Source organism: Anolis carolinensis, chromosome 1 (assembly GCF_035594765.1).
Source record: "Anolis carolinensis isolate JA03-04 chromosome 1, rAnoCar3.1.pri, whole genome shotgun sequence".
Classification (NCBI taxonomy): domain Eukaryota; kingdom Metazoa; phylum Chordata; class Lepidosauria; order Squamata; family Dactyloidae; genus Anolis; species Anolis carolinensis.
The window spans coordinates 215156901-215180859 of NC_085841.1; the positions used below are offsets into that span (position 1 = coordinate 215156901).

Genomic DNA, 23959 nt, shown 5'->3' on the forward strand with positions numbered 1-23959 from the left:
AAGTGTTAGAACTGTTTTAGCCAAGTACATTACATTGAGTTTTAGCAGTTACGATACTGAGCAAGAATAAGCTGCTCCTTGTTTTTCAAACTTATTTTGCTCAGGCTAGCTAATATGGGGGATTGCCAAAAGGGGCAGAGAGACAAAGAGGCAGATTCTTCTTGAGGAATGCATTGCTTAAATTATTCCTTAAAATTCTAAGTGACAAGATTTGCTTGGGACATGTGTAAAAGCACAGGAGTCTTTATTTGATTTATTTTAAAAATATTATCTTTTGAATCAGATAGAATTTTAAATTAAAAAAAAATTGCAGTTAAAAGGTGCACTCAAAGATCTCAAAAACAAAATTAAAATTAGAGCAAAATTGTGGATGGTGTGTAGTATAATTTGCAGGGAAGCAGGAATCCTTAGTTCGGTATATTTTTCTACTAGTCTGGATAATGCTATCTAAGTAAGGGCTTAACAGCCACAATATTTTAAAATAGAATTTGGCAAGAAAGACTTGCTTTTGAGTGCTCAGGTTAGAAGACTTCTGAATTTTCTGAGAGAGAGCAGAGTCCCAAGGGACAAAACAAACAACCTGAGAGATACATGTAAAGGCATATATATAGCGGAATAAGATAGGCATGGATTCATCTTAACTGTGTACAGGCAAAGTCCTTTTTGAAAGGAGAAACTAAGCACAGCAGGGAGAACAATGTCTGTACCTTTCCCTCTGGAATGTTTTTTTCCTTGTAGTTTTTGAAATGAACAAAATATTTGAAAGTGTGAGTTTTCCATCTCTAGTAAAGGTGTTCTGCTTTAGAATCGATGATTTAGAACTAAACCAGAAAATGTTTTACTTTGACAAGTGCCACTTTATCGGGTACATAAAAACAGTGTTTGGGGCCTGTTGCTATTATGTGTTGAGTATAGCCTGATTATTTTTTTTGGGGGGGGGGGTAAAAAAATGCTGGATGATTTCTGTTCAGTGTGCATGCTCTAACTTTGCAGTACATAATATGATGAGCCAGGTCCTTGACTTCAATTCCTGTTCATTATTGCACATGTTCTTCTACAAGTGATTGTGAAATGCATATGTGAGCTTTCTCTCAAGTCATTCCTCAGAAGTTATGTGAAGTTGTGAGAAGGAGAATACCTGAAACTGGACAGTACAGGAAGGTGGCACAGCTTAGTAGAAGAGCATAAATATTGCTGTTTAAGATCCTGTCAGCTCGTTAAGAAGGATAAATTAATACATGAAATGAAAGCCTTATCTCAGGAGCCATGGAAAGCTACCGCTAGTTAGAGGAGACAATACTGAACCAGAATCTATAAGATAGGCTTGTGCGTGTATTCATTTTGAACGTTTGCTTTGGGCTGGTTCAGATTGTTCAACTTCTTCGGATGCCCATAACTGCAAGGGCTTTGCCGCCATTTATTTTTGACCGAATCAGACCATGCGGCTGCCAGTTGCGGCTACTTTCCATTTCTATTCAGGATGACATGGCTTGCAGAAAGGTTGCCGCATGCTCGCATGGGGTTACCCTGTGAGCCCTGCCTGTTGTGCCAATCAGAATACAAGAATACCATGACATGTCTTACACAAGCTGTGTTGATTTATTGGGGGGAGCACCTCCATTTCTCAGAGCAGTGGTTCTCAACCTGTGGGTCCCCAGGTGTTTTGGCCAACAACTCCCAGAAATCCCAATCAGTTTACCAGCTGTTAGGATTTCTGGGAGTTGAAAGCCAAAACATCTGGGGACCCACAGGTTGAGAACCATTGCTCTAGAGAGAGGTGCAGTCAGATTGCCTTGCCGCTTACTCACTGCTTTCGATTTTAGCTTGGCTAATTGAATCTAATTTTATTTTTTGATTTTGCTAGATTTTCCTTTATTTTCTTGATTTTTTATTTAGGGACCGGGAGTTGGAAAGTATGGGTGGGTGCACAGCATTTGGGGTCTTGGGTGGATGAGACTGCTTTTCTTTTAGGGTGGCTCTGAGTTTTAAGCCATCCTTTAGCCTTTATTAAAACCTTTAGCTTCTTCTGTTTCCTTATATTTTTCTCCTCCCTTCTCTATTTCAGAAAGTACTTTTAAAAGATTATTATTAATAAGAAGAATAAGAATTCCAGCAAACAGCAAAGCCTCATTCTCAGAAAAACTACTTACCTAGTACCTACCTACCTACCTAAACCTACCACCAATACCTAATAATTTATTTCCTTTGCAATCTCATCACAAGTTCTCTCTGTTGCTTTATTATATTTCTCCCCATGCTCTCTGCCTTCTTTGTTTTATTTAATAGTAATAATTTGGCTGTTGCCTAAAAATAATAAACTATTGGGCTTCTGTGGAAGCTTTGCCAACAGAACCCACCGTCTCTCTCTGCTCTAACTCCAACCTCCTCCACCAGGAAATAAAATTTTATTTTTATTTGTACTCATAAGATTTGCACCAGCAAAACACCACCAACCAAAGTCATAGCAGCCTTCCTCTACCAATCCTGTCCTTTGCAATTTCATCAGTTCTCTCTGTTGTTTGATTTATTTAACCAAATATTTCTCTCTGTGCCTTGTTTATTTCATCTGATGATGATGATGATGATGATGATGATGATGATGATGATGGAAATGGGAGCCTGGGAAGCCCCCCCCCCCCCATTTCTGCCAATGGGCCAGATCTTGCCACATTTTTTGACTGCAGACTGAAAATGGCTTTTGGGACATCAGCCGTTTTTGGGAGGTTCATGAAAAAAGGATCCGCTGGTCCACAGAAATGGATCGCGGTTCAGCCAAATTATACAAATCTACTGTAAGGCTCCCTGTGCTCACTTTTGTGCATGCCTCTTTCACTGAGTCCTGCTACGTAAGAAAAGTTGGAGTAGAGACACTACTGATTCCTTATGTTTTCTAATGCAGCAACTAGCCACTTCTGTAGATGTCTCCTTCACTGAATGTTATAGCACAATCAGAAGTTTAGCATGCCAGATCTGCCAGAGGAGCAAACATGTTTCCTTTTGGCTCTCTTTCTGACAAAGTCAATTGGACTCCATCCCAAGCGTGCCCCAGTGATATGAGGCGTTGTCTTAAGATAAAATTGAGATTAGAAGTTTTACCAGGTTATCTACGAGATGAGAATGAGATCTCTATTTTTCTGGAAGATTTGGGAATATATTATGATGTCAGACTTTCTTTTGCCCCACAAAAGGGGGATTCTTTTGTAAAGGATTCTGGGCAGGTAGGAATGCATTTTGCTGGTTGAAACCTACTTTGTAATTTAAACATTTCTGGCATGTGTTTCCCCACTTGCTTCTACTGCTGGAACCACAGATGCTATGCTGCTTTAGAAACATTCTCTTGGTGGAGGGATTTTCATGAGTATTTGGACTTTATGATACATAATGTAGGTACTGCTTGGAAAACCATCTATTTCATACTGATGTGACTTCAAGAATTGGTGGAGCACATTCCTTGTGTCGATGGGTCTAGTTGCTGACTGTGATTAAAAGGACCTTTGTGAGTCAATACTGAATTAGATGGACAGTTTGACCTGGTGCTTTCATATACAAAAACATTTTTTCAATATAAATGAAAATTATTTCCTTCTGAAAAAACAACATTTTTATCTTGGGGAAGCTCTGTTCTGCAACAGCATAGGTGCAACTGGCTCGTCTGAAGTGGTGGCCCTTTGTTGGGTTGCATTTTATGTTTAGATCAGCCAGAGAGCAAGTAGATGAGTGATACTAAAAAGCAGTAAATTATTCCCATCTTCTTTCCCCCTTTCTCAAGGAAGCAATCTATAGGAGTGATCCTGAGCTGCCATTTGCCTTTGCTAAGGTTTCTCATTTTTTAATTGTTGCTTTCTCACAGCTCCTCCCCTACCACCCAGGAAGCAAAGAAGGCATGCTAAAGATCAAAAAGAGATGCCGCAGGAGGCAATAGTTCAGTTGAAGATGAAAGCAACTCCCTTAGTTGAAAAATCACGAGTTTTGAGTGTCAGTATAGTAGCAAGCCATTTGATAGTGTAACAACCTTACATTATCTTAACGTACTGGGATGTTGCTGTAATATTCAGTACAAATGATCATCTTTAGCTGAACTGCGTTGTTAAGGAGGTTGTGTGAGGGCAAAATTAAAGAGCCTTGATTTTTGAAACACTGGTTGAAAATTTAATATTGTTCTGTCTCTTTTAATTTTCCAGATCTAAAAACTGTATGTGCTACAGGCAAGTATGCTGCGGGAAACACCCTGTTGGCATGGGAAGGCAGTGGACAGGGTTTTCCATTTGAAACATCTGTCTGAGTCAGCTTTAAATAGTAGGCATTAAGTAGCATTCTTATTCATCTTGTGATCATGTCGTATTTGCATAATTTGAAGCTGCTGCTTGTCAGACATTTGGTTTGCGTTTATCTGCTGTTCGTCTTCAAAACATAATTTGCTTGAAAGTACAGACTGGGCAGAACAGTAGCATATTGTGTATAACATTTCTGAATAATGTGGCTTAAATAACTTTTCATCATGGTTTTTTACGGAAACCATATGCAATTGAAAATGACATCCAGAATCAGTCACTTTAAAAACAATCTGCTTCAGAGAAAATTAACAGTAACCCTGCCTTTGTTTATTGATTTGTTTTTTATCTTCTGGCCCAAATTTAATTCTTCAAAGACTTACCACAATTCCATAGAAAGTCTATTTTAGTTCTGATTATGATGTAGTGTAGTGTGTTCTCTATAAGAGTGCAAAGATTACACCTATTGGGGTTTTTCTTCTTCCTTTATTGTCACCCACCTGCTCTTTCCTGCAACATCTCCCAAATGTTTTGTGGTCTTGGGTGCATCCATCAATGCAATTTGACACTGCTTTTACTGCCATGACCCAATGCTTTGGGATCATGGAGTTGTAATTTTACAAGATCTATAGTTTTCTCTGCCAAAGAGAGTGCTGGCATCTTGCCAAACTACAAACCCTAGGATTCCATCGCACTGAGCCATAGCAGTTAAAGTGGTGTCAAACTGCATTAATTCTACAGTGTAGATCAGGCATGGGCAAACTTTGGTCCTCCAGGTGTTTTGAACTTCATCTTCCACAATTCCTAACTACCAATAGGCTGTTAAGAATTGTGGGAATTGAAGTCTAAAACACCTGGAGGGTTGAGGTTTGCCCATGCCTGGTGTAGCTACACCCCTTGATATAAGAAGCAGCTTGAAGTGCTGTTTGACCAACTGCATTTTTTATTTAATAGTGAATTATGAATTTCAGACTTGTGAAGGGTCACAACTCAAAATATAGAGCAGATATTGGAAACAATTGTCTCTTCAGGTGCTTTGGATGGCAATGCACTTTGGCCGTACTTCTGGAACTTTTAGGACAGTGGTTCTCAACATGTGGGTCCCCAGGTGTTTTGGCCTACAACTCTCAGAAATCCCAGCCAGTTTACCAGCTGTTAGGATTTCTGGGAGTTGAAAGCCAAAACATCTGGGGACCCACAGGTTGAGAACCACTGTTTTAGGAAGTAAAGTCTGAAACAGCTGGAGGATCAAATCTTCTCCACTAGAAGTAGCAGCAGCTGTGACATCCATGTTGGTGGGGCAGGGGATCTGTTCTAGGCTTTATTTTTCAAGGAACTAACCAAACAGTTGACCTCAGACTTCAGTAGCCACCACCAAGAAAAAATATGTAGTCATTCAACACAGTTCTTTTGTTTCCTGGTTGAGTCTATGAGCTGTAAGAAAAATCTATGTGTGTAAGTATTTGCATCTGCTCAGGAAAGGGTGGGCGTGGCTCAACATAAGAGGAGATCAACATAATATGTGCACGTATTTAGTTGGTAAGTATAATTTGTACTCTTAATTCATCAGGGATGAAATTAATAAGGTAGTGTAAAACATAGAAAATTGGGCTATATCATAAATGTGCAGAGCCCCCCCCCCCAGCCGATATGAGTTGTTTTAGTAATCCTTTATGGAGAGCTCACTGGTTATAATTGAGGTAACAAGAATCTTTTTTAAACTATTTTAATTTTTTTTCCATGGGAACCCCCTTCCAAGGCAAATAGGAAGATTTGCTAGGAAATTCTGTATGTTGCACCCACACAGAGCATGAACGCCTACTGGAAATTCCACATGGTTGCCAAGGGAATATGACACACAATTACTACAACTTCCTTTAGACGGCCTGGTTTTATTTCTGGGGTTTCTTCTTTAGGAAAATTGCCCAAAACTCCAGTTTAGGAAAGGGATTTCACAGATTTTGGGGTGTGGTGGAATGCTTTATTAAGTGATAGTAGGGATAAAATTAATAGAACTAAGTGTTTACCCAACTGGTAAATAGTAAAGGTGAAAGCTGATAGTTTCAAGAAAATCTACTTTAGTAGAATCTGTATCATTTGTATTTTTAGTTGTATTTTATTGTGGCATATTTGTCTCTGTCTGATATCTACAGTAGTCTTAACCAAATCAAACAACCAAGTGAGATCCATGGAAAACACTAGTTTACTGTGTCAGGTGATCAAAGTACCATGCAAAATTTCTGCCTAGACGCAGCAAAGGTATTTGGGTTTACATTCAGCCACTTCAGAGGCCCCAAACCATTTTTCCTGGCCAATAAAAAGGGGAATAGCCTTTCTGGGTAGCCCCTAGAAACAGGTTGCAGATTTATGTTCATGAAAAATACAGTACGACTTTCATATCCACAAGACTAGTACCCACAGTTTCGCCTACCTGCATCCAACAACATATTGTTTTCTCTAGGTATTTTCTAGTTCTCCGTGTAATTCTGTAATATGATTCTACCAGAAGTTACCACAGTCTCACACTGGAGGAACTAGAAAATTCCTGCAGAAGATACCTCTCTAGAAATTTTCTAGATCTCCAGTGCAATTTCTGTGGTCATTTCTGGCAGAAGTTGTTCAGTACAGTAGGGCTCACTGTCATCCACTTTCTCCTCTTTCCACTATAAGTTTAGGTACACAAACTTATGAAGCCATAGGATGTACTGTATGCCAACTTTTCAAAACTGGAAAAGAACTTTTAGAACCTTATGTGTTTTTTGTGGCAGTTTGGTTTTCTGGTCCTTTTTGCCATTTTTGGCAGTTCATACAATTCTGGATAGATCTTGGGGCACTGAACTGGTGCCCTGACTTATTGACGTGATCCACCCCTGCTTTAGGCTTTGTTTGCAACGTGTGTAGTTCTCGGTTAACTGTTTCTATCATTACACAATTTGCTTTTTTAAAGTTAGTATTTATGCCAAAAAGGCTCCCGGAGTGATCTACAAATGTTAATTTCACATGCAGTAGACACAGAAGCATAACTTCCAGTACCTAACCAACATAGTTCCCTAAATATTGGCACAACAATATACGGTAATTGTTAATCGATTTCAGGTGTGGGGATTGAATTATATCCTACAAAGTTTCGTTCAGGCTTTTCCATGCCATTTTTCTGTGGTTACTTCTTCACAATCCAGACATACACATTTTATTGGCTTCTGGTCTTGTTGATTATTCTGTATTTCAGGATACTTGCCTTTCCAAGAGATGTGCAGATATTTGTAGACAACAGTTCCAAACCAAGTGGGTGTCCATAATGGTATTCCAAACAATCCTTTGTATTCTTTTCATAATTTTTATCTAATCTGTTCTGATCATCTGCACACTATAAGTATTTTATTTTAAGGGAAGATGTTTTCATTCTAAAACACAATAAACAGAGACCAGATGTACCACTAAGTAACCAAGTCATCTAGCAAGCATCCATTCCCATGATTGATTGTGTGTCTGCATGTGATGAAGATCAAAATGTGTTTATTGTCCATTATTTCAGTTGGGCGTGACGCAAGCAAAACTCTTTTGCTGGGTATTTAGTTTTATAGTAACCAAAGGACATGGGAATGACTCTTGTGGTTTCCGTTATGTGTTAGAGCGTAAATGTTTTTAATGTTCTCTTCTAATATCGCCAGGGTAAGCAAAGATTGATAGCTAGAACAGCATATGATTGATACTAAAAATTATTTCCTTCATGCTGAATGTCATTGTGTTGTTGTGGGTTTCTGCGAGTTGCTTCTATTAAAATACAAAATAAAAGGCATTGTGATAAAAGATGTTGTAATTTAGCATTCTTGTCATGCAGCTTAATCAGACCAGGGAGATGAAAAACAATAGGAAAATTATTCTGGAACATCTATAAGGAGTAGCTGAAACAGCCCTGGAGTTTATTTGATCTATAGGCCAGGGATTGAATACTTTTTCACCTTGCCCCCTGCCCCAGATCTCCAAGGGAACCTGAAGGAAGTACACAAAAGAAGGATGGAACTTTTATTCTGCCAGGGAGGCTGAAGAAAAATAATTAATACATGCATCTGATGATCATATTGTGAAGTTTACGTAATTCCTACACTTCTAATTTTGTATTGCCACATTGGAATACAGATTTCTATATCAATTTTTAATATTTTGTTTGCATGAAATAGCTTTTTGACCCATAATCCCATCTCATTCTGGCGGAGCAATTAGACTAATCTGTTTAGTAAAAGTGAAACTTGATTTCTATTCCTTCCTTTCTCCTGCTCTTTTTAAAAAGCAAGTTAGGAAAGGTAGGAAAGTGCCAGGTATTTGGAATATTTATTAAAATACAAAGCAGTGTAACTGGATTAAATATCTAGGATGTATAACTGCAGGCCCCTTGAAGGTAGTCTCTCTATTTAAAAATAAATAAAAAAGAAACAAAAATCTACAGCCCATTTTACACAATATGGCAAGAGGGGGCTAATAATATTTTAGGAAGTAGACACGTACAATAATCTGTTGATCTTCTTAGAGTAAATACAGGGCAAAATGTTCCTTTTCTCTTGCAAAAATTTGCTTCTGTTAAGAGATTTAGGGTTATATGAAGTATGTATATGTATGTAGCATACACACAGAGATGCATGCACATACACACAAACAGGCTTCAAAATACATGTTTCTCCACACGATAAATTATGGTTGTCCTTGAAAATAATATTTTCTTGAGCATATGTGAAAATGGAATTACATCTGATGCACTGTCTCTGAAATTAGGTAGTTTTTCTTTTGACTTCACTCAGAATTGAATCAGGCCTTTTAAATCTTGGCAGCAGTAGCAAGGAACTCCTGTTATTAATTTACTAGTTGATCTTTATGTCCGTTAGATGTTCTTTCCACAAGACCTCGATTACCAGCTGGCTGTGTAGGCTAGGCACAAAATAATCCATAGGGTGTGTGTGTGCGGTTTGCCCAAGTTATTTTTTTTTAATAGCTCGTACTTGAACGACTGAAGTAAGCTCAGAGTTGGCAGCCAGCGCAGTTAGCACTGAGCTGTGGAATTTTGAACCAAATAAATCCTCCTTCTTAGTATGACTGCCCCCTGGGGTAGGAAAAACTTATAGCGTAGTTGGTGCCTCGACAGATTTTAGCTCAATTACCTCATTTTATGAAGTTTAAATGGTTTCAGGACTACGTGTTTCTCCACCTGTCTGTCTTTCTCTCTCCCCCTCCCCCTCCCCTTCTCTGTGTGTTTTGGAATCAGTTGTAACCCTCTGTAATTCTTTGAAACAGTTTGGCAGAGCAAACTAGAACAGTTTTAAAAAAAGTCAAACCCTCACCTAACTTAAAAGAATGCTGTTTCAGTAAATACTTGTATAGGCATACCTCAGTTGACAAAGACCCCTGACAAGCACGTTTCCTTTTACAACGTTTTATGGCCACTTGGCCAAAGGAGGTCACCTGGCTTGACGCTGGATTTGTCCTCTACTGGGCCTTTTGTATCCACAGGATTCTCCATTCACAATTCCACCACTTTGTAAATGCCCACCCCAAAGAAATGGGAAAATCAAGGCTTGGTTTTGCAATTTTTTTTAATAAGGAACTCTGTTACTGCACCATTATAATGGGACTTGAACATCTTGACAGACTAGAGAGATGGGCCAAAACTAACAAAATGAAGTTCAACAGGGACAAATGCAAGATACTTCACTTCGGCAGAAAAAATGGAAATCAAAGATACAGAATGGGGACGCCTGGCTTGACAGCAGTGTGTGCAAAAAAGACCTTGGAGTCCTCGTGGACAACAAGTTAAACATGAGCCTACAATGTGATGCGGCAGCTAAAAAAGCCAATGGGATTTTGGCCTGCATCAATAGGGGAATAGCGTCTAGATCCAGGGAAGTTATGCTCCCCCTCTATTCTGCCTTGGTCAGACCACACCTGGAATACTGTGTCCAATTTTGGGCACCGCAGATGAAGGGAGATGTTGACAAGCTGGAAAGCGTCCAGAGGAGGGCAACTAAAATGATTAAGGGTCTGGAGAACAAGCCCTATGAGGCGAGGCTTAAAGAGCTGGGCATGTTTAGCCTGCAGAAGAGAAGGCTGAGAGGAGACATGATAGCCATGTACAAATACGTGAGGGGAAGTCATAGGCAGGAGGGAGCAAGCTTGTTTTCTGCTGCCCTGCAGACTAGGACACGGAACAATGGCTTCAAACTACAGGAAAGGAGATTCCACCTGAACATCAGGAAGAACTTCCTCACTGTGAGGGCTGTTCGGCAGTGGAACTCTCTCCCCCAGACTGTGGTGGAGGCTCCTTCTTTGGAAGCTTTTAAGCAGAGGCTGGATGGCCATCTGTTGGGGGTGCTTTGAATGCGATTTCCTGCTTCTTAGTGGGGGGTTGGACTAGATGGCCCATGAGGTCTCTTCCAACTCTACTATTCTATGATTCTATGATTCTACATCCATGGATTTTGGAGGTTCTTGAACCAAACCCCAGTGAATATCAAGGGTGCACTGTATAATAATTTGCTAGTGAAATAGCCCATTGAAATTTTTTTATAATGTCATAATTACAACCTAGTATGGGATCAGCAAAACTTTGACCGTTGATGTGTTTCGGATTACAGCTCACACAATCTTTTCCTTGCTTTTGGCTATGCTGGGCCAGGCTGATGGGAATGTAGATTACAACAACTGGATGATCACTTGGTCTCCCATCCTTTTCTTAAGGTTTCGCTGAGAGAGTGCCTGTTACTATAAAAGATGCAAAGACAGGAAAAGCTATGGCTTTTCCTTTCATAGCATTGCAGAAAAGAAAGCAACATTTCATGGTGGAAGTTACTTCTATATGCACTCTATGAATCTAGTAGGGCATTCTCCAGAGAAGGTAACCTTCTGTCTTTACACAGTTACACACAATTTGGTTATGCTCAGTTGTGATCTTTTGAAACATGTGTTACATAGGGCCACTTTTTAAAAAGTTCATAGAGCAATGGTAAACTGAATCCACCAGATGGCAGTATGCGTAGATCCTTGTTTGAAGCCACTTTCTTTTAAAATAAATCAGTGTATCTGTGCATTTTAGTATGTTTTCACAAAGATCTACATAGTTAGGTGGTACAGTAAGATAGCTTATATGCAGTCTTAATTATCTGACACATGAGTTCCAGGGAGCAGTTATTTTAGACAATTAAATGTTAAGTAATATGAGGGTGGGAGCCTTTAACCAATTTTATGTTGGTCTAATACCACTTTGAGAAAAGCTGCTGCTACATTTTGAGAATCTAATTTTTTTTGGTTTCCAAAGCATCCACAACTGAAATCTGGGCCATGCAAATTTTAGGTTGTGTTTGACTTAAGGTCCACCATGTGAAAACTATATGTTCAATTTTACAACTGGATCAGAAAATACGTTCTGTTTCCTGCACTCAGTCTGCTCTTTATGTGTTGACAAGGAAGGTCTAAAATGACAGTAGAAGTATGAACAAACATACACCGTTCCATGTTTCCAATTTTAGGGAGCCGTGAAATGCACACACATGAACCTTACTATGAGCACATGGAGTTGAGAGTGAAGGGTCAGTGCTGCTGTGTATTTCTCGCAGTCCTTCAAGTTTAGCTGTATAAAAATGAGGATTGAATAGAACTCATGGGAAGTAATGAATAGAGTATTGGTTTCAAATGGAGGTGACCTTCATTCAATTGACTTAATTATGAAACTCAGTTCCTGGCCGTAGCTAACACATGAACGGCACAGCCTACCTCACAAAGTTGTTGTGATGATAAAAGGAAGACAGGAAGGGAACAACACAAATTTCTGGGTGAAGAACAGGATAAATACACATTTATCATCACTGACATTACACCTAGACATAGAGGACTAAGAAAACATTATCTTGGGCAGATTCTTATTTCTCACCTTCTTTGATTATGTGTGCAACTAAATGCAGATTTCAATTATAAACAGTTATAGTTTTATTTCTTTGGGACTGTGGGGAAAAAATTGGGGCATTGAAAGATAATCTTTTCTCCTTAGCAGTGAGTACTACAATTGCTGGCTGTGGAGCAAGGACACAGTACTAGAGTTTACCTTAAAAAAAAGCTTGTGTTTAATTTGTCATGTTACCAGTGGGCCAAACTAGATGAAAGGGACAGACTGTGTCTTATCCACATCCAAGGCAATTTCATGGGGCAAAGAAAAGTTGTTCGTCCAGTTTGAAAGTTATCTCTCACTGCTAAATGTCATTAGCTCAGTGTAAACGCAGTGGATTACCTTGAGTTTCCAAAAACCAGCTGGAATTTGTGTAATGAAAAACGTTAAGCAACAGCTATGATTACCATTCCACAGTTAACTCTTTCTAAGTCATAACAATTAGAATAGCAGTTGCCTTACTAATGTTTCTCAAATCAGAGTTTTTCTGTTTTCCAGATTAATGTGTCTTGCAATGAATTGTTAGGATCTTGAAAAGTATTTTTGTTACAGTTTGCATATATCACAGATTATTCAAATGATTGTATGATCATTACATTGGATGAAGTTGCATTTCCTACCTCTCTTTTTATCATAGTCATCTCTATGTCTAGCATCCTGGTGAATCAAATGCAGAAATACTAGTTTTGCCCTTCTCTGCTTATTCATTTGCTCAGTTGTCTCTCCCTCTGTGTACAATGGCTGAGAGTTAAAATAAACTAGACTTGGCCTGACTTGACTTGACTGCTACCTCCACTGGCTGGGAACAAAAATATCCCCAGCAGGTTGCCTGGGACAGGAAAAGGATGTGCCCTTTATTTCCCTGGTACCTTTCTCCAGGCTGCTTTGTTCCTCAGCCAGAGAAGAAAGGATACTGTAACACTAGGTAGCCAAACTTCTATGTCTCAGGAGAAGATTAAGGAACATAGCAATTTGTTGGTGCAAAGTGAGATAAGAAGATTGACGTACAGGAAATGGAAATTTTATTTATATTGCAGGAAGACTTAATTTAATTTAAAGGTTAGTATCCATGTCCTGATAGTAAAATCAGTGAACCAATGGAAGCACGACAGTATAATAAGTTGAATTTTATAAGCATTTCATGGTTGGATTGACCACCAACCATGCTACAGTGCCACATCTGCAATAACGTTAATGTTTTACCTATGGTTTTCAAGAAACCAACTGCGGGTTAGCAGTAAAATTCTTGTATCAAGTTAATTTCAAAAAGGAAGAGTGGAGAACCATGAAGAGGAGAACCAGTGGAGAATGAAAGAGCTCACAATTTACTTCAAACTTCCTGTCCATGAGGTATTGTATTGTATTGTATTGTTCAGATTGCATGTACTTTATCTGGAATGTGGTTTGTATATCTCTCCCCCCCCCCCCCCCCCATAACTTTCATAATTTTTAAATCAAAAATAGAAAAGTGCATTAATGTGTGCTTCATTTTACCTAGGATGACAGTTTCCTCTGACAGTGTTAAGAATTTATTTGTTTGTTAGGAGTGCATAGGGGTTGTGTGTCACTGTTGCTTGAATGAGAAATTTGTTTCCTCGGGAACTCCATATATACAGTGAAATACTGAATAGAAGCAAGCACACTTAAATGTTTTAAAAAGCAATTATAGAATGCTGCCACCATTCATGCACAAAATGCAAGTTTTTTGAAAACTGCCTCTTTATATCCAAACTAGGTCTTGATTAGAATTGATCAATTGAGTCATTAGAATTTACATAAATGTTGATCTTTCAGGTCAGAAGATAATTTAATGTGTGGTTTAATTTAGAGCAGTGTTTCTCATACTCTGCTTCTCCAGGTGTTTTGGACTTCAACTCCCAGAAATCTGAGTCAGCTTACCAGTGGTTAGGAATTGTGGGAGCCAAAGTCCAAAACATCTGGAGGAGCACAGTTTAAGAAACTCTGGATTATAAGAATGACAGGCTTGGAGTTGGGTTCAGAAGTAATGCTAAATGTTTTCTTGCTGGCGAGCACCTCCTTCTGGTGGGAGTTGCCATGTCAATGATCTGGCAGCATTGATTAGAAACTTGCTTTAGCCGGGGTTCTGAAGAATTCTCGCTTTCCATTTTGTAAAAATTAAACAAATAAATCACAAGTACCTCAAATTCTTGAAGTTTAAGTTTTGTTGATACCTATACATCAAAAGCTGCTTTGTATAAGTGGAGTCCTCTCTCCCTCTTTCTCTGTTTTCTTTTCCTCATCAACTTTCCTTCATGAAAACAATTTAGTGGACACCAGATGTATGATTTAGTCCTCTTTTTCCAAAAACAGAAATGGGTAGTTGGCAGAAAAAAAGTTTTGGGTTTTGGTATATTTTGGATTTTTGGATAAGGGAGACTCAACCTGTATTGCTATCTGTTATTTCCCAGGGATATGTTGCCATGATGCTTTAGATACAACCATAAATATTCTAATAATTTTTGTTGCTAAATATTGTCAAAAGCAAGGCTTCTTAAACTTTGTCTACTGTGACCCTGTTCCATCTGAAAAATGTTTATGGAACTTCAGATATATAATAGGTAAAGGTTTTCCCCTGACATTAAGTTTCCATTTCTAAGCCAAAGAGCTGGCGTTGTTCATAGACTCCTCCTGGGTCATGTGGCCGGCATGACTGCATGGAACGTCATTATCTTCCCACCGGAGCAGTACCTATTGATCTACTCACATTTGTATATTTTTGAACTGCTAGGTTGGCAGAAGCTGGGACTAACAGCGGGAGCTCACCCCGCTCCCTGGATCCGAATTGCCAACCTTTCGGTCAGCAAGTTCAGAAGCTCAGGGGTTTAATCTGCTGCGCCACCAGGGGCTCCTCCCCAGACATTTAGGTATATTAAATTGTAGAAAAATCTAACATTTACTAATAATAAATCAACATTCACAATTCTTACTAAACAGGCTGATTTTCCTTTTTATAAAGTACAGTTGAAGCATTTTCTGCTGAGTCAACCATAAATGCTGCATGTTCCTGCTTACAAATTCATGTAAATGTCTAAAACAGCTACTAGGTTTACTGTTGCCAAATTTTTGGTGGCCCTAATGTGGCACCAAGGGGCCCCATTTGGGTTCGAGACCCACAGTTGAAGAAGCAGTGGTCTAAAGCACTTCTCTGCCTCCCTTAAATAACTGGAGATATTTTCAGTATTCTGCTGTACTAGGTGTGTTGTTTTGTTTTCCAGTGCAGTCACACATAACTGAAGGGATATATGGAGAGAACTATTTACTGTAAATCTGTATTATAGTACTTTAAGAGTATTACCAGAAAGGCGAATAGACTAATTGCTTAATTAAGGAATAAAGAAACATTAGGATTAACATCTTGCCTAGGCTCTAAATCTAGCTAGTAATTAATTGCTAGTAAATCCCAAACTCAGAAATTTCATTATCATTACCCTTAACAGTGCTGATTATTCAATTAACATAAAATATTGTAGTTTTACATGTTGTGTTAAGGTTTTTCTGTGTCTTCTTCAGCTTTGAAATGCTAGAACATTGCAGTTTAAAGACCATTTCTATAATAAAAATCAATAATATAGGTATGCGTATGGTAGCTTATGCTATGGTTAATTCCAGCATCACATTTATCTTGAGCTGTAAATAGCAGAGTGTTGGACTCAAGATATAGATTGTGTGGGAACCCTGCACTACTATAATTTGTAACACTATCACACTATGGTAGGGCGGCCTTCTATGGAATCCTATGTTGAAAACTCCATTGCCAAAGAAATAAGAACAGATTCCTCAAGTTTAGAGAAAATGAGGCTGAAAAAAGGCATGTATATAGTATACTGACCAGGGCTATTTGTTTCTGAGCGAACTACAGTATTTATTTTATTTTATATATTAAAATATTTATGCTCTGTTCTATAATTCCCTTAAAGCAACATGACCTAGTGTCTGAGATTTTTGGAGTTGTTCTTTGAAATACCTGGAAAGCACCAGGTTGTCCACCCCAGTTGTGCAAAGTCAAATGTGATTTAAGGTGTCTGATATGAAATCCCCTGTGCAACTTGATCCAAGTACCAGTTCACTTGGGGATTAAGGCTCACTGTTGACCTTGCTCTCTCATATGTTTAGGTAGGCTTGACGTCGTTATTTTCCTTCAATAAGTGAAGACAGCATGTGCATTTAACAAAATCTTGTGTTCTATATGGAGATTTTTAATTAAATGAACCAATGAATAATCTCTTTCACACACACACACACACACACACACACCATATGCGTTATTAGAACACCATACTCTGTTCTGCCAATATCCCTTGTCAAGTCAGTTTCTTTCCATCATTTCTTGTCCATCATTGAAAAAATTCAGTTGAATGTAAAGATCACAAACGCTATTGGTCATCTAAAACTTGTTGTTTTTGTAGCTCAGTAAGCCTTAATGACAGGCTATGTGGAGACTTTGTACACCTTGATGTGCCAAGCAGGGGCAAACTCTAGGTCAGGGGTCCTCAAACTTTTAAAGCAGAGGGCCGGTCCACAATCCTTCAAACTGTTGAGGGCCCAAATTATCATTGGGGGGGGGGGGGAACCGAACAAATTCCTATGCACACTGTACATATCTTATTTGTAGTGCAAAACAACAATAACAATGAAAAACAATACAATATTTAAAAATGAAAATAATTTTAACCAATATAAACCTATCAGGATTTCAATAGGAAGTGTGGGCCTGCTTCTGGCCAATGAGATAGTCAGGTTAATTAGGGTTGTTGTTGTTGTTGTGTGTCTTCAAGTCATTTCAGACTTTGGGTGAGCCTAAGTCCAAAATTATTTATTTATTCATTTACTACATTTATTTACTACGTTTATATCCTGCCCTTCTCACCCCGAAGGGAACTCAGAGCAGCTGTATGTACATACAATATATTATATTATTAGCATAGCCCAATATTAGCATTATACTACAGTAGAGTCTCACTAATCCAAGCCTCGCTTATCCAAGCCTCTGGATAATCCAAGCCATTTTTGTAGTCGATGTTTTCAATATATCATGATATTTTGGTGCTAAATTCGTAAATACAGTAATTACACCAAGACATTACTGCATATTGAACTACCTTTTCTGTCCAATTTGTTGTATAGCAGGATGTTTTGGTGCTTAATTTGTAAAATCATAACCTAATTTGACGTTTAATAGGCTTTTCCTTAATCCCTCCTTATTATCCAAGTTATTCGCTTATCCAAGCTTCTGCCGGCCCGTTTAGCTTGGATAAGTGAGACTCTACTGTATATTGAACTATACCACTATACTGTAATATTGTATGTAATATATAACATATAATTAATATTATTCTATGGTATTATTGTTAGTATTATATTGTATAAAATGATAATATTCTTATCAATATTATATGTATATACAATATATTATATTATTAAAACTGATATAAAAATATTATATTATAAATGAGGGTGGGGGCCAGGTAAATTACCTTGGAGGGCCGCATCCGGCCCCCGGGCCTTAGTTTGGGGACCCCTGCTCTAGGTGCTTTACTCAGTCCTTTCATTGCTAAATCTGCTGCTGTAATACAGTCCAGATTACTATGTACTACATTTCTCTTGCTCCCTGTTTTCTCTTTTTACTCAAATCACACATCAGCTAAATTATCTTCTTGTGGTGACAATGTCTTCCTCCTCTTAGGTCTGTACTTTTGCTGTTTCTTGCTTTTATCTCAACCTAAAACCACAGCATTTTATTTTAAGGGGTTACTCATCTTTTTATCCTTGACTTTCTGCCCTACTTATTTCCTGTCTTGTGCTCTAGGCTCTGTATAAGTTTCTCCACTTTTGGTCTCCTTTGTCCTCTGTTTTCTTTCAAGTAATGTGCTCTAGGGCCTTGGAACAGTATGGTTCCTGACATCTATCAACCCCCTGTCCTCTTCCAAATCCTCTTTTGGCCAGACTCTTGCTCAGACTTCCTTCCAGCTATGTAAGGGCTGATATAAACATTCACTGGAGGAGATGGTATTTAACTTATTGTGAGAACCATGCAATCTGTCTTTCCCATTTTTGAAATGGAAGCACTTTTGGAATCAGAAACAACTATATGCTAATCTTGCCACTTGATTCAGCAAATATGAACTTTGAAGAGATTTGAAATCAATTTACTTCATAAGCAGGGCCAATGAAGTATAATGTTTTAGCATGGAACTAGGACTGGGAGATAAGAGTTTGAATTCCTGCCTGTGAAGAGCAATTTCAGTTAACTTTGAAAAGCAGGTTTGAGCCTAGCATGCTCTGCTACTGCCATTGAGTCAGATTCAAGACATGAACTGGGTTTGAAGGCAATAGGAACAGAGGTTTGTTTCTTTCAGGCCTGAAAGGATGTTAGATACAGAGTTTGCTTTCTCAAAAGATCCACCATAAAGCATACAACAAAGTGCAGGACATTTTATTCACTTTGACAGTCATTCAAATCTACCGCTTCCTCCTCTGATTGGCTAAAAAGTCGGCTCAGCTAAGATCCGGGTGTTTGTTGGCTGGGAATTCCTCCTGACATTACTGGTGGTTGGATTTCCTATGTGGCAGGAAAAAAAATCAAAAACTCTCATTCATGGATTGGAGTTGGAGTCATGTGGAAGGTCCATTCTAAGAAAGGTGCAGAGCGGTGGAATGCAGTGGAGCAATATGCAAAGCAGTCTGTGATGAGATTAGCTGCCTAGTCCAGTTTACACAAAAGGTGAGCTCCTCATTCACTCAAAAGATACCTCTATAGGTGGCTCTGTTACTTGCAACTCATTATTTCCAATCTCTGGTACAGCACAGGTATTCCCATTAGTAAATTACCCAGTGCTAAAAAAATTCAAGCATAATTGGTCAGGTTCTTTGGAGGTTTTCTCATGTATATGAACTACCAGAAGACTGTAAAGCTGCTTAACGTTGTTTCTTAAATTAGCTGAAGAAGATACCTCAGGATTAGTGATGATTCAAAGCTATTAATGTGCTATCTAGGTATTTTTGGTCTAGCAGTGGCATTATAAATAGGAAGGCTTAATGGCATAATTAGATGATGAAGAACACAGAGTTGTCTATAGATGTTTAAATGGTTGTGGTGAAGAAGAAATGGCATGTGTCTTACTTGGGGGTAAGCCACACATTTATTATTATTATTATTATTTTACTATGACACAGCAAACAAAATAGATATGCTGGATTTCGTATTATTATTATTATATTGAATTTATTTTTATCCCACTTCCCTCTCCTAAAGGAGACCTAAATGATCCCTGCTAGAAAATTAAAACAATGAAAAGGCATTGTGTGCTGCTTAGATTATACTGAAATATGTTTTAGACTTAGCATTTGTGTTGATGTGCTAAACATAGCATTGATAAGTTCACACCAAGAAAGATTTGTATCACTGTATGTCCAGGTTTTGCTGGAGGGAACAGAAATTGTACAGAGTGTCTCCTATTTTAAAAACTGTTTTGTTATGGCTTAATGCCATATTGTAGCCAGACTTGATAGAGAGCTTATGTTTACATGACAAATAAAAATTGTTATTTAAGCTGTTGGTTGCCTTTGACACAATGTATTGGGTAACTTTTGAAGCCCTTAAAACACACTGTGTATATGGTATCATAGTAATTCTTTTGGGGCTATGAATGGTTTAAGATCTTTTTCCAAAATTTCTTAGTCAAGGGCTATTAATGAGTGATATTTGGAGATTCATAATTGTGTACTAGATTATAGGCATGAATTACAATTGAATGATAACTTGTATTATTTTCCTGTGTTGAAGATTAACTTGCTTGTGTTGGATTACAGTTAATTGAACTTTTGAGACATCTTTTAAAGATTGTCCTGACTTTATATTTGGTTTTGGCATTTGTTATGGCAATAATATAAGAACAAAAAAATTAAGAAAGCTGTCACATTTTTTATGCATACACGTAAGAACATTTATTACAGATGGGAAACTGGGGCTTAGATCCAAAATCACACTGGTGCCACAGGATGAGCCCACTTTCCTCCCCTTTCCTGTTCTCTGTGCCACTGGGAAACTGACTCTAGAGAATTTCTTAGTGCCCCCCTGAAACTGAGTACAGAACACTGTAGAGGAGAGGGAGAATTGGCTCTCATGTTGCCACTTGATTTTAAATATTCTACCCGATTCTATTCTTACATCAATGAAAGTTCAGTTTTAGATTGTATTTCAAAGAGTAGTTGCATTCATGTTTACTTAAAAGGGAGTTTCCTTTAATTCAGTAATACTTCATCAGAAGTTACACATACATAGAACTGAAGTAGTCTGAAAATGAAATTATAGTTCTGCTTGACTGCAGAGAACATACATTGAACCACAGTGATGGCGAAGATTGTGGTTATTGTTTGAAGATACAGTAGACCCTTGTATCTACTGGGATTTGATTCTAGGACTCCCCACGGACACCCAAATTTGTGGATGCTCAAGTCCCGTTATATACAGTGAGGTAGTAAAATAGTGTCCCGCTATTTTGAATGGCAAGATAAGGTTTATTTTTTGGAATTCTTTTTTCAAGCCATTAATGGTTGAGTCTGTGGATAGAGAATCCCCAGATATGGAGGGCTGGCTGTATTTTAAAGCTGAAAATTAGTAAAATAGTTCTGTTACTTGTTCTCTTTCTTCTCTCTGTGTGAGCAAGGGTGCGAGCGATTTTCCATCAAATATTGCTTTTTATTTCCCCATTAAAGGATACTATATTTCTAAAAATCTATGAAACTAAAGAGGACAAATAAATGATGGAATAAACAGTGATGCCTTACTAATCTGTTATGCCCTCACCCCTGCTCTATCTAAATATACATATTCAGTCAAGCAGCATTCCAAATAGTCAGTTTTACAGCATTTCAAACTGATGCCATAATTTATCAAGAATCTAACCATCATATCAGCAAATGACTTTCCCAAAGAAACACCCTTGTCCCAACAATTTTAACAAAGACTGGTTCTTAAAATAACTTGGGTGTAGAGTTCTGTACAATTAGACTATTCTGTATCATGCCATGTCTCTTTGTTTCAAAGTCAATATATTCCCCCAGGATTGGTGGTTACTCCTTGGTTATAATGCCAGTGTGTGTTTCAAATTACTTCTCTCCACTGATAAAAAGGCAAAAACAACGGATGGAGATGAGGAGGGAGAGGTCAAAAATGGCATGAGCTGTAGTTGCTAATTTTGTACAATAATGGCCAATCTCTCAGGCATTAAAATTTCTTGCTTTGCCCATCCTGTTGAAACTTTGACCTCAATCCAACATAGTATTGATATCTAAATGCTCACATGTTGAGGCACCCCCCCCCCCCCCCCCCATTATCCATGCAGACAAAAAACTGCCATGAAGTTTTCCTTTGATATTAAGAGTCAGCTTTGAAGATACATAGGGTGAGGTGGGGACAACATTATAGAAAGCCGGACTGCCATATTAAATGCTTAAGAAACATTTGAACATTTTTGTGGCAATCTTGCCACCTTTTTGAGAGGGATTAAAATGAGGGAACTTCATCCCAAATCAGAATTCTTCCCCCCCCCCCCACCCCCGAAATTTCCTCCAGGATCCAAATTTCTAACATGCAATAACTCTGAATGTTAGTTGAGCATTTAGAAATTGAGCATCCAGAGAAAAAGGAAAAAACAATATTCCTAGGGGAATGCAAACAGAGCAAATAGAAGACTTTTATGTGTGAATTATTTTCAATCCCCTCCTCACATCTCTTAAATGTAGGTAATTTGGGAACTGAAAGAAAATTTCATTGCACAGGCAGAATTATTAGAAGGACAAAGTCCTTATTTTGTGCTCACATACCCTGGGAATCCCTAAAATTGCCCTTGAGGAAAAAATGATTAGCAGAAGGAAGGGAGCAAATTCTTGGAGTATTTTGAGTTCCCCAGTGGAAACTGTTTATGAAACAATTAGCTTCTAGTTTTTTGTCCTGGTTTCTAAAAATGAAATTGGGCACATCTATACTGATTACTTAAGTTGTTGCAGATGTAGATCAGACCCAATGTGGCTGATGTACATCAGAGTAACATGAGGCATGGCCACCTTAATGTGGCTTTGTCCTGAGCCAAAGTTGGGAAAAGACTCAATTCTGCTACAGAATTTGAACTTTCCATCAACTTAGGTCTCTGGGTCAAATTGGGCCAGTTTCCAAACAGAATAGGCTGAAACTGCACCAATTTCCTTCTCGTGTTTCCCTGGGTCAGGCGGACTGGGGACATAGGATGTTGTAGCAGTCTCTAGCCATGACACAGGGCACATGCCAAGATGTCTGACAAGGTAATGGAAAGTGCTGGGAATGGAGAGGTTAGACTGAGATTCCTGCTCTTCCTTAGCACCTTGGTGTCCTGGTTGATGTCATGATTGTGACGGAGAATGGGTAGGACTTCCGTCATAACCAGAGACTGCCATGACACAGGGAGGTGAGTGGGGGAGAACAGTTAGGGAGACTATCCAGCAACGCTGAACCAGGTAGTGAGGACGTTCCTGTGGTGACCTACCTGTCAATGGCAGAGTCAAGTGTTGGCAGCTGGTTCCCTGAGGTGGCATTAGTACTCTCCTCTCTCCAAAGAATGACCCCCAACGTATCCACGGGTCATATAAAAATCACCATTTTGGCCCTGTTTTCGACTTATACATGAAGTCAAATAACACATGAGTGTATACGGTATATATATTTAAAAGAACCAAAAGCAAAATACAAAATCAAACAAGTTTTTATTCCCAGCAGCTTCTAGACTGAGCCATGAGGAATAGTAGTTGTAGGTGAAAAAATCAGGTGGTGGTGAATAGAATCATAAAATCAGAAGAGACCACTTGGGCCATCTAGTCCAACCACCTGCTATATAGGAAAAGCACAATCAGCCACTGACAGGTGTCCATCTAGCATGTTTTCAAAAGCCTCCAAGGAAGGAGCTTCCACCACACTGTGCTAGAGAGTTCCACTGCTAGGTCTGTTCACAGTGTATTGCAAACCAGAGGTCATTGGCATAAGATAATTGAATTATTTTAAAATCCCATGTCTGACTTGGGGTTGGTGCTCATCTCCATTTCTCAGCCAAAGAGCCGGCATTGTCCGTAGACACCTCCAAGGTCATGTGGCCAGCATGACTGCATGGAGCGCTGTTACCTTCCTGCCGGAGCGGTACCTATTGATCTACTCACATTGACATGTTTTTGAACTGCTAGGTTGGCAGAAGCTGGAGCTAACAGCGGCCACTCACGCCGCTCCCGTGGTTTGAACCTGGGACCTTTCGGTCTGCAAGTTCAGCAGCTCAGTGCTTTAACACAGGCATATTTTCCCATAATTCTCTTGAAATCTTTCTCCATTCCCATATAGAGCTAAAGCATTCAGACTTACGTTTGTAGTAATGCTCTGAAGTTGCATTACTGTATATTGGGGTGGCCTGGGGGGGGGGGGTTTAAGAAGGAAAAGAAAAGTGTTTCTCTTTTCCTGACCACACTTTGCAAAATAATTGGGAATTTTTTTGTATTTCCCAATTTGCATTCATGATATTGTAGAGCTGGAGCACTATTGTCAGGCCTTCCCATGTCCTGTTGAACTGTCATTCCCAGCAGCTGGAGCCACTCTTTCTCCTGCTGAGAAAATCTGAAAGTTGCAAATTATTGGACTCTGCATAGTCAAAAAATTCCCATTAGACTGTATTTGAAATCTAGTCTTTTATGAATTGCATAACTTGTGTTATAAGTTTGAATATTG

General features: G+C 38.7%; 1 protein-coding gene across 5 annotated transcripts in view; it reads left to right on the plus strand.

Moving 5' to 3' along the window:
* The window catches only part of cobll1 (cordon-bleu WH2 repeat protein like 1), a 109983-nt gene that overhangs the window by 27217 nt on the left and 58807 nt on the right, over positions 1-23959 (plus strand). The gene's annotated exons all lie outside the window — the stretch shown is intronic.